This window comes from Mesocricetus auratus, unplaced genomic scaffold (assembly GCF_017639785.1).
Source record: "Mesocricetus auratus isolate SY011 unplaced genomic scaffold, BCM_Maur_2.0 Super-Scaffold_100015, whole genome shotgun sequence".
Lineage (NCBI taxonomy): Eukaryota > Metazoa > Chordata > Mammalia > Rodentia > Cricetidae > Mesocricetus > Mesocricetus auratus.
In genome coordinates, this window is record NW_024429198.1 from 64,982,988 (window position 1) to 64,992,385 (window position 9,398).

The following is a 9,398-nucleotide window of genomic DNA, read 5'->3' on the forward strand; positions in this document are numbered from 1 at the left end:
TTTTGAACCAATTTAGTGTTGCTGTGTTTTACTTTTTATAAATGGGGAAGCTCAAGAGTTCTAAAGCCTTTAAGACCTTTGGCCCCAAAGACTGTAATGTAGCCACCACCCAGCTGGGGAGGTGGTCACTTTTCATCTTGAAGATATTCGTAGTTTTACCTTTTATCACATGCAAATCTGTATGAATAGGCCGGGGGGTGTAGCTCAGAGATAGAGTGCTTATGTAGGATACACAAGGCCCTGGATTTGATCCCCTTTACCTCACACCTAAATGAATACCTTGGTTACCGATACAGAAGCCTAAGTCTTTGATTAGTTTTTCATTGTTTGATATTTAACCTATGTAAGTTATTTCCTACATTGTACTCTGAAAGCAAATGGTTGATCACTTGTAGGAAAGAAAGTAAGAAGCCACTAAATACCCAGGCTAGGCCTCTTAAGATGATGTATAGAGATAAACAGCAAGAACCTTGAAAACTGGCTGGCCCGATGGTGGCGCACACCTTTAATCCCAGCACTTGGGAGGCAGAGGCAGAGGCAGGCGGATTGCTGTGAGTTCGAGGCCAGGCTGAACCGACAGCCTCCAAACGAGAAACCCTGTCTCGTAAAAAAAACAAAACAAAACAAAACCGAGAAACCCTGTCTCGTTTTAAAAAAAAAAAAAAAAAAAACCACCTTAAACTGTAATACGTTGTATTACAGTAATTACATGTAATGGTATGAAGGATGCCTGTAATAGCTTCCAAAGGTACATAGCCATCTTCATATTTACTTATTGAAATTTCCAATGTGAACTTCTTATTGAAATACTTAGAAACCAAGCTTGGCATTGGTGGTGCACGCCTTTAATCCCCAGTACTCGAGAGGCCGAGGCGGGTGGATCTCTGTAAGTTCGAGACCAGCCTGGTCTACAGAGTGCCAGGATAGGCTCCAAAGCCACAGAGAAACCCTGTCTCTGAAAAAAGAGAGAGATTTAGAAACCTTGAATTTTTTTCTTTTTTTCTTTTTTTTTTTTTTTTTTTTTCTTGTAGTCTCAACCTTTGTTACTCAAGACTTGAACTTCTGGGCTGAATTCTTCCTGAATCTGCACCCAGTTCAATTTTGAAAACACTTAGATTTTTTATGGCTTTAAACTTGTATAGCTGCAGATGACCTTGTGGCTCTGATCCTTTTACTTCCCGAGGGATGGGATTGCAGGCACCACGCACCTGACACTCAGTTACGCAATGCAGGGAGTTGAGCCAAGGGCTTCATGCATGCTAGGCAAGCAAGCACTCCACCAACCATATCATTAGCTCCCGTTTAATTTTTTTTGTATGTTTTTGTTTTATCAAGACAGGGTTTCTCTGTAGACCAGGCTGGCCTTGAACTCACAGATCCACCTCCCTCTCCTTCCCAAGTGCTAAGATTAAAGGTATGTACCGCCATTCTTAACTTTAAGATGTTTGTTTTGTTTTTTGAGATAGTTTCTCTGTGTAATGAGTTGTGAACCTGCGTGGATATATGTGTACCATATGCACACACCTGTGGCACCAGATAATAGCGTTAAGTACTTATAGAGTCATCTGTCCAATCCCTCATTTTGCTTTTTGCCACAGGGGCCCAAGTTACCTGAGTGGGTCTTGAATTTGAGGCACTCTTGCCTCTTCCCAGAAAAGCTGGGTATGTCCCAGCTCTTGAAATGTTTAAACATTTAGTGTGAATATGTGTGCTGTTTTGATCGTGCCTCAGCACATGTGTGGGTAAAGGACAAGTTTCTGGAGACACTTTCCTTCCACCGTGTCAGTTCCAAAGGTTGAATTTAGGTTGTGAGACTTGACAGCAAATAGTGCCTTTTCTTGGGGAGCCATCTTATTGATCCTCATATCTTGAATTTCAAACTTTTCAGTAGGTAAGGAGGGAGTTTTGTTGGAGACCATTTTCTCCCCAAATCACCAGTTTTCTCTGGTTTAGTCTCTGTAAAAATTAAGATTGTTCTTGGAACTTCTAGAGGCATCACAAAGGATAATTAGCATTTGGACTTTAAAGCCAGCATTATCTCAGAAGTAGAGGTTCGATGTTTTAAGTAATTGGCAAAAAGTTACTTATCCTGTGGTTCTGGTGTCTAGAGCTTCCTCCCACTAATATACTCTTCATTGGTTTCACTTATCTGCACACTCCAGACTGAAAGCTAGCGTCGCAACCATTTTTGAAGATGTAGTTAGCCTGCGGAATATTATGCCAACTGTTAAAGGACTGCTTCAGAGGGCATTGTGAGCTTCCAAGCACTTGCTGTGGAGTGTCCCAGACCTTCCTTTACTGTTGAACTTTCTGGAAGTATGACTCTAGGTCTTTTCACTCAGCCTCCTTTGGAGCCGATAGGGCAAGGGCATGAGAAAAGATGGAAGGAGGGTCTGGTGGGTTTTTAGGGTTCTACAGATGTGTACACACACACACACACTCTCTCTTTGTCTACCTTAGTTTCTTTCTACCCATTCTGGCCCCTGTTAAACTCATGGTTTAACTGATAGTTGGCAAACGAGGGTTACATTTTCAGTGTCTACAGGTAAAAGGGGTTCTGAGTGGGTGCTAGTTCTTCTGTAGCCAGCAGAGGGCAATGATGACCCATAGCTTTTAAAACTACAAGGTGTGAGGTCAGTGAATGTGCACGTACAGCCCCTAAGAAGAGCTTTTGTTTGGGGTATAGAGAGAAGTGCTAGGTCGTCTTCACCACGTGCTCCTGTAGTCATCTCTGTATTGCATAAACAGCTTCAACACCAGTGTTGCCCACGTGGCTGTGCGTTATGTGTGAAGAAGGGCATTCACATTTCTGGTGCCCACTGTTGCCTTTCTTGGAAGCAGATCGTCTCTGTGCCCTCATCAACTAGTGCAGCCCCACTTGTTTGCCTGTGTCAGCTGGGCAGCCGTGACACAGTTGTTTAGACCCGAAGATGGAGATTCAGGGAAGAGAGCAGAGCTCTGGTTGGTACAGCCTGGGGGATGTTCTTGTCTTTCTCAGTCTCTCTTGTGATTGGGGGCCCCAAGCTTTCTAGTGTTCCAGTGCAACAGCTGTGGACCTCCAGGACTACCATCAGGAAGCCAGCTGCCTCTTCATTGGGAATCCTTTGACATTCTAGGCTTGGCTGTCTGGGTATGCAAATAACTGTAGATTTGCTGAAGTCACCAAGTAGCTGCAACCTAGGCAGAGCCATGAGAAACCACTACTACCCCCAGATTGGGAAAGCTTTTAGGGGCTGTTTTTGCCTGTAAGCCAGGCTTTTGGCTGTACACCTCTAGAGAGGGAAATCTAGGGGACTCCCTGAGTCTGTTTTAGCTGCTAACCATGTGAAGGATTTTGCATGGAGAAAACTTTGGACCTAGGAAAGTCCCTATAATAAGGAGGGAGGCGTTGATTCTAGCTGGGCTACAAAGGTGGAGGCTTAACCTGAAAGAAAGGCTGACTTGCTACAAAACACAGGCAGTAGGGTCTTAGGCAGCCCTGAGTCAGGCTAGCAGACTGGCCCCCAGAATGCCTTGCTCTGCTCCAGGTCTCCTTAATTCCCCCCCTGTGGGGGGGGGATTGTTGGTTATCTGACAGCAGCAGGAATAATTTGTGTTCTGGTGGGGAAAGGGAATGAGTGGGTCAGGGTCAGGGTGGAAACCTGGGAATGTAGACTCCCTGCCTTCCCTGTCCCTGAAGGACAGAGCCATGGAGAACATGGCTAACCCCTCCAGATGAGGGGGAGCATAGGCCAGCTTCTGTGTGTGCAGGAAGGGGCTGTCCATGTTAAGAACTACGGAGCAGATTGTGAGCATGGACATTCCTTAGTGTTTATGCATGTGGGTGTGAGCCTAAATCTAGCCTTTACAAAAGAGAAATTAGATCTGGGTTTGAATCATAGGCTTTTCAGTTGTATCATTTGGGGCAAATAACTTATATTCCTTTTGATATTTCTCATAGAAAATGGGCACTTGGTTAATCCCACCACTTAGAGGCAGAGGTAGATGGATCTCTGTGTGTCCATACCAGCCAGGTGTACACAGAGGGAGTTCAGAATAGCCAGGGCTACTTAGAGGAACTCTGTCAGGAAAAACCAAAAGAAATGAAAAAAAAAAAAGGCACTGATTTCTAACCAAGTTTGTAGTCAAAACTTGGTGGAAAATGATCTTAACAATTAGAGAATTAGGGGTCAGCTTCAAAGAAGTATGTGTGGACAATTTATATATATGTCCTTTTTTGTTTTTTCATGGCAAACCTTCAAGCAAGACCAGCTTCTGGGACCCCAGGTACTTTATATAGACTCTGGGCCCCTTGGTTGTGACACCCGCAATGGCCAGGTCCTTTTGGTTGCCACCCCGGGACATAAAAGCCGTCTTCATTCCCTGGTCAGGGAAGGCCTCTGTGTTAGGAGAGATCTTGGGCCAGTGTGTGAGGCTTGAGAGCTTGTCACAGAAAGTTTAGGGAATCAAACTGTGGATGTTGGGAGTCACTCTAGGCATGGCCTTTAGGGGGAGCTCCCTTGCTAGCAGAGATTCCTGGAAGTCACTGGGTGGGCCCAGGCCTGAACATGAAGTTTGGGCTCCAGCCCAGCTGACCTGCATTATCTCATAGCGAAGGTCTTAAAAGTGTGAAGAACTGAAGGTTCTCGGGATGGGAGTAGGACACTGCTCAGACCTCGGGCCTGCCTTTGCTGCTTTAGACTTGTAATTGAGAGAACCTTTCTGGGAGTCTCTGTAGCTGTGACTGTCCTGGAGCCCACTCTGTAGATCAAGCTGACCTCAGGTCCACCAGCCCCTGCCTCCAATGCTGGGACCAAAGGTGTGCTCACCCACACCCAGCTTTCTGGGACTATATATGCAGCCAGCACCTCTGTTCCTCTTGGTGAAAATAAGCAACAGAGAGTGGGTTTAAGAGGCAGTACTTGCGTTTGGGAGGCTTTGAGTGGGTAACTTTGGAGAAATACGTTTTCTCCTCTAAAGCTTGTGGTGGCAACAGGAAGTAAGATGAGCAGCACTATTTTGAGACTCACCCTGCTGCTGGGACACATCCAACCCGATAGGGGTGAGATTATGACTTCTTTGTGGGTGAAAACAACCATGTGTGTTGGGTTTGTGACTTTTGAGTTGTGTTTTCCAGATGTAATGACAGAAGTAGTTTTGCTGCTGGGGTGAGTCAGGTTCCCAGAGAGGAACTCAAAGCTTAAATGTTTCTAGTGATGCTAGGGAATCAGTCATTGTACAGATCTGGCTTCCTGGCACAGTGGTTCTCAACCTTCCTCAGGCTGCCACCCATTAATGCAGTTCCTCTTGGTGACCCCCAACCATAAAATCATTTTCATTGCTACTTCGTAACTGTGGTTTTGCTATAGTTACAAATCATAAATGTGTTTTCCAGTGGTCCTAGGTGACTCCTGTGAAGGGGTCGTTCAGCCCTCAACAGGGTCTCTACCCAGGAGTTTGGCCACCAAGAGTGACCCAAGACTTCCTGTGTCAGGTTCTCTCACTGGGTGCTTGGGCTATGCTGCCTTGCTTGCGGGTACTGCCAGAACTGTTAATTACTCCTAGTTTAGTTGCCTTTGCTCTGGTGTTTATTAGGGCGGAGGGCATTCCATATGATGAATTCATCGTGGGTGCACCATATTCCTTCTAGTTATTGGGGTGCATCATATGACAATGGGTGGCCCAGTTGTGTTCCATGTGGGCTCTGATCCCATTGTGGAAGTGCATAGTGAGACCCAACTTAACAATATTCTTTGAGGCGGTGTGATATGCAGTATAGCCATCTGACTTTTGCCTTGTGTAGCCAGACATTAACTTGCCTATTTTTGTCTAGTTGAGACCGGTCAGTGTAAGTTTATATGCTGGCAAATAGGGGGGGCTGGTGTAGGGCATCTGTTGAGGTACTATGTGCCGTGGAGCTGTGGCGGGGTACTGTGGTAAGCTGTATCATTGTGCAGTTAGGTGTGACTGATTCCATCGTGTGTCCATGAAGACCAAACATTTAACCCTGCTATGTTGCGACTTGTGTCGGAGACTAGTGTGATGAGTCTGCCTTCTTAGTAATGTGGTAGCCTATAGTGATGCCTCCCTGTATCCGTGCGACCCCACTGTGCCCTTTTGCAGGTCTGTGTGTTTTTTGACCTCAGCTACGGGTGCCCCTACCCCTGCTGGCCGCACTGCCCCTCCCCCCCGCCCTTACGCTGGCCGCCTGCGCCGCGCAGCGATCGATCGCCATTGATTGTCCCTGACGAGCTGCTCCACTTTCCAGCCAATGTCAGGAGGGGGGGGGATCTCCGCCGCCCTGGCGGTGTCATTTCCACACACTCCCTGGGCTGCTGCCAGCACGGGCATCTGCAAGAGCCGGTCTGGATTACCCAGAGTGCGGAGTGAATCACCTATTTCGCAGAGGAATCCCCCACCCCCAACGACACAAGTCCTGTCCCTTACTTGTCCGGGCCACCCCTAGGGTGGGTGGATAGATGTCGTCCCCACCCTTTAGAGCCGGCTTGTACACGGAAGGGACTGGGCTGCAGCCGCCGTTTCCAGTAGGCGGAGGCACCAGCAGGCCAACTTTGCTGGCCCAAACAGATGCTAATGATTTTCCGGGAGGCGGCGGTTATCTCTGGTCCCAGCCGCCCAGTTGCAGAGCTGGGCCATAAGACCTCCGAACGCTGTCTTCTCACCCCTGGGATCCACATCAGGTGACCACATGGCCCTAAGTAGGCTTAGGCCGTGAGGGTCGCTAGCTGTACTGGTATTCCTGGAACTAATGGCTGAGCTGAGTGGGAATAAATGCTCTATTCACATTGGATGCTACTAGTACCCTTGTCAAAAGGCACATACCCACCCAAGCAGGGGAAACTAGGTCTTGTAAAAGTTCAAGGTCACATACCCCTATTGCTGCTCAGCTGAGTGGGTCACCCCTCTGAAAAGCCACCCTTCGGGGGACCGCAACTCTGCCCCCTCCTTCCCTCTCAGGGGCCAGAGCCAGTTTCCAGACTCCCTGGTGGAAGTGCTGACGTGGCTCTGGGCAGCTGTCAGGGCCGGGAAGCGGGGCAGATGTCACGCAGCCCAGGGGAGGAGGCGGCTCCCCGGGAGGGGGCGGGCAAGGCTTCTGGCCAGGCAAGACTACCTCCTCCCCCCCTCCGACCTGGCTCTGTCTGTCTGGAGCCGGGGCCCAGCTGACTCACGTCAGAGAAGCTCCGGTTCCTGTGTGTGGCTACTGACGGTGCCGCAGCCTCTCTGATGCCTCCCCACTCTGCTGGAGAATAACCGCACCCACATTGCATGGGCAGTTCCTCGACTGAAGCCCCAGCCCAATGCCAGGCACATTGTTCCTGCTCAATAAATGGCAGCCGTTGTTGCCTTTGCAAGTGGGAACCTGGTGTGTCCAAAGGCAAAACTGAGTCCCAAGGGTGCCAGCTGGCTTCAGAGGTCATTGCAGCTAGCCTGCTACCGCACTGCCCCCCCCCCTCCCGGCCCTCCACGTATCTCATGCCTGTCTAGCTCTGAGCCTTCCCTCTGCAATGTCAGCCCCTCTCCCTGCTGCCAAGCTGCCCTCCCTCCCTGCCTCTTCGAGTGATTCCCTCCTATCTGGCGGCCACATTGGGTCCCTCGAGCAACACAGCCCCTTGGGAGCAGCAATCGATGGGGCGTAACAGCCTCCCTGACAGATGGACCCACGGAGGCTTGGGCTGCTTCAGCCCAGCTCCCTTGGAAACCAGAGACAGGAGCTCAGCCACCATGGCTGCCTCCTAAATAAGAAAGGGGGTAGGGGCAGGGCTTCCAGCCAACCATAGACTGGGCTTGGAGGGGTAGGGCAACTTGTATGTCCATCTCCTACCCTCACCCAACCTCGGGTCCAGAACCACCTTTGGGTCAGGCAGTACAGGGTTTGCCTGGTCTTGGGATGGAGCAGCTAAAACTTTATTAGGGTGAGCAGGCAGCCAATTCACATTCCTAAGGCCACACGGGACCTTTGAGGCTGGAGTGGCGGCCTCCTTTACCTGTGCTGGTGAAGGGATGAGCCTTAGCTCTAAGCCTCTGGTGGAGGGGCTGAAGAATACCTCTTGCCTCCTACCAGGCCTAGAGCCTCGGCACTACTGACATTTAGGGACATAAATCCAAATTCTTAACCCATATCAGTGTGATCTCTATTAGATGCCAGCAGCAACAGTGTGACTCGGGCCAGATATGGGACCACTCACCTGTAATCCCGACACCTGAAAAGCAGAAGCACAAGGTTCACGCCATGAGTTTGAGAGCCACCCCTGTCTCTTTTAGGTCAGCCAGGACCTCAAAACAACAGTAACAACAAAAAGTCTCCAAGGGCAGCCAGGCGTTGGTGGCTCACATCTTCAATCCCAGCACTCTGGAGGCAGAGGCAGGTGGATCTCTATGAGTTCCATGCCATCCTGGTCTACAGAGCGAGTACCAGGCTCTAAAGCTATACAAAGAAACCCCATCTTGCGGGGGGGGAGTCTCCAAGGGTTCAAGAGACAGCTCAATGTGAAGAGTGCTTGCCTAGTACTGGGGGGAGCCCAGGGTAGGTCTTCAGACATTTCCAAATAGCCATGATGATCTAACCTCAGGACTAACACCTGGAGAGGACAGACAGACTATCATGGGGATGCCAGAGATCTGCAATAATGAGAGAGTGATCTCTGTCCCAGCTGTCTCAGATATGGAGTTACTGGAAATGTCCCCTTTGCCCATGGCCCCCACTACTAGCTTGGAGCAAATTGCTTTAGATAGCAGGGGTTTTGGGAATCCTTGCTTATGCTCTTCAGGCTTGGTGCCAATACCTCACTGCTGAAGGTACCAGTTGCGGAAGCCGGAGAGCAGATGAGATCATGGAGCTACTTGGGGTGCCTCAGTGACCTGTCATTGAAGGTGATAGGTCTCAGGATGGGCACGCCAGCATTGGTGATCAGCCTCCTTCCCATGGTGTCCTGGCTGCATCCCCTTCTGCTAGGGTGGTGCTAGCAGAACTCAGCTGTCTACTGCTGGGGGGTGTGAGAGATTGTGGACACAGGTCCAGCTGGGCCACCTGAACACTGAGCTCTCCAGAAGGCAGGAGGGAAGGAGATACTGGATTAACTAAATGGTGCCAATCCATAGCTCTTGAACCAGGGAATTGGAATGGGAACGCCCTCTGGAGTCACCTCCTCCAGTCAACAGAGAAAGGACAGCTTGGTGCAGGCTTACTCGTAGGAAGTCCCTACTTCTTCCTAATTTTGGTTTTTTGAGACAGGGTTTCTCTGTGGCTTTGGAGGCTGTCCTGGAACTCACTCTGTAGACCAGGCTGGTCTGAACTCACAGAGAAACACCTGCCTCTGCCTCCCGAGTGCTGGGCTTAAAGGCATGTGCCACCACTGCCCGGCCTCCTAATCCTCTTCCTTCCTAAATCATAATTCCTA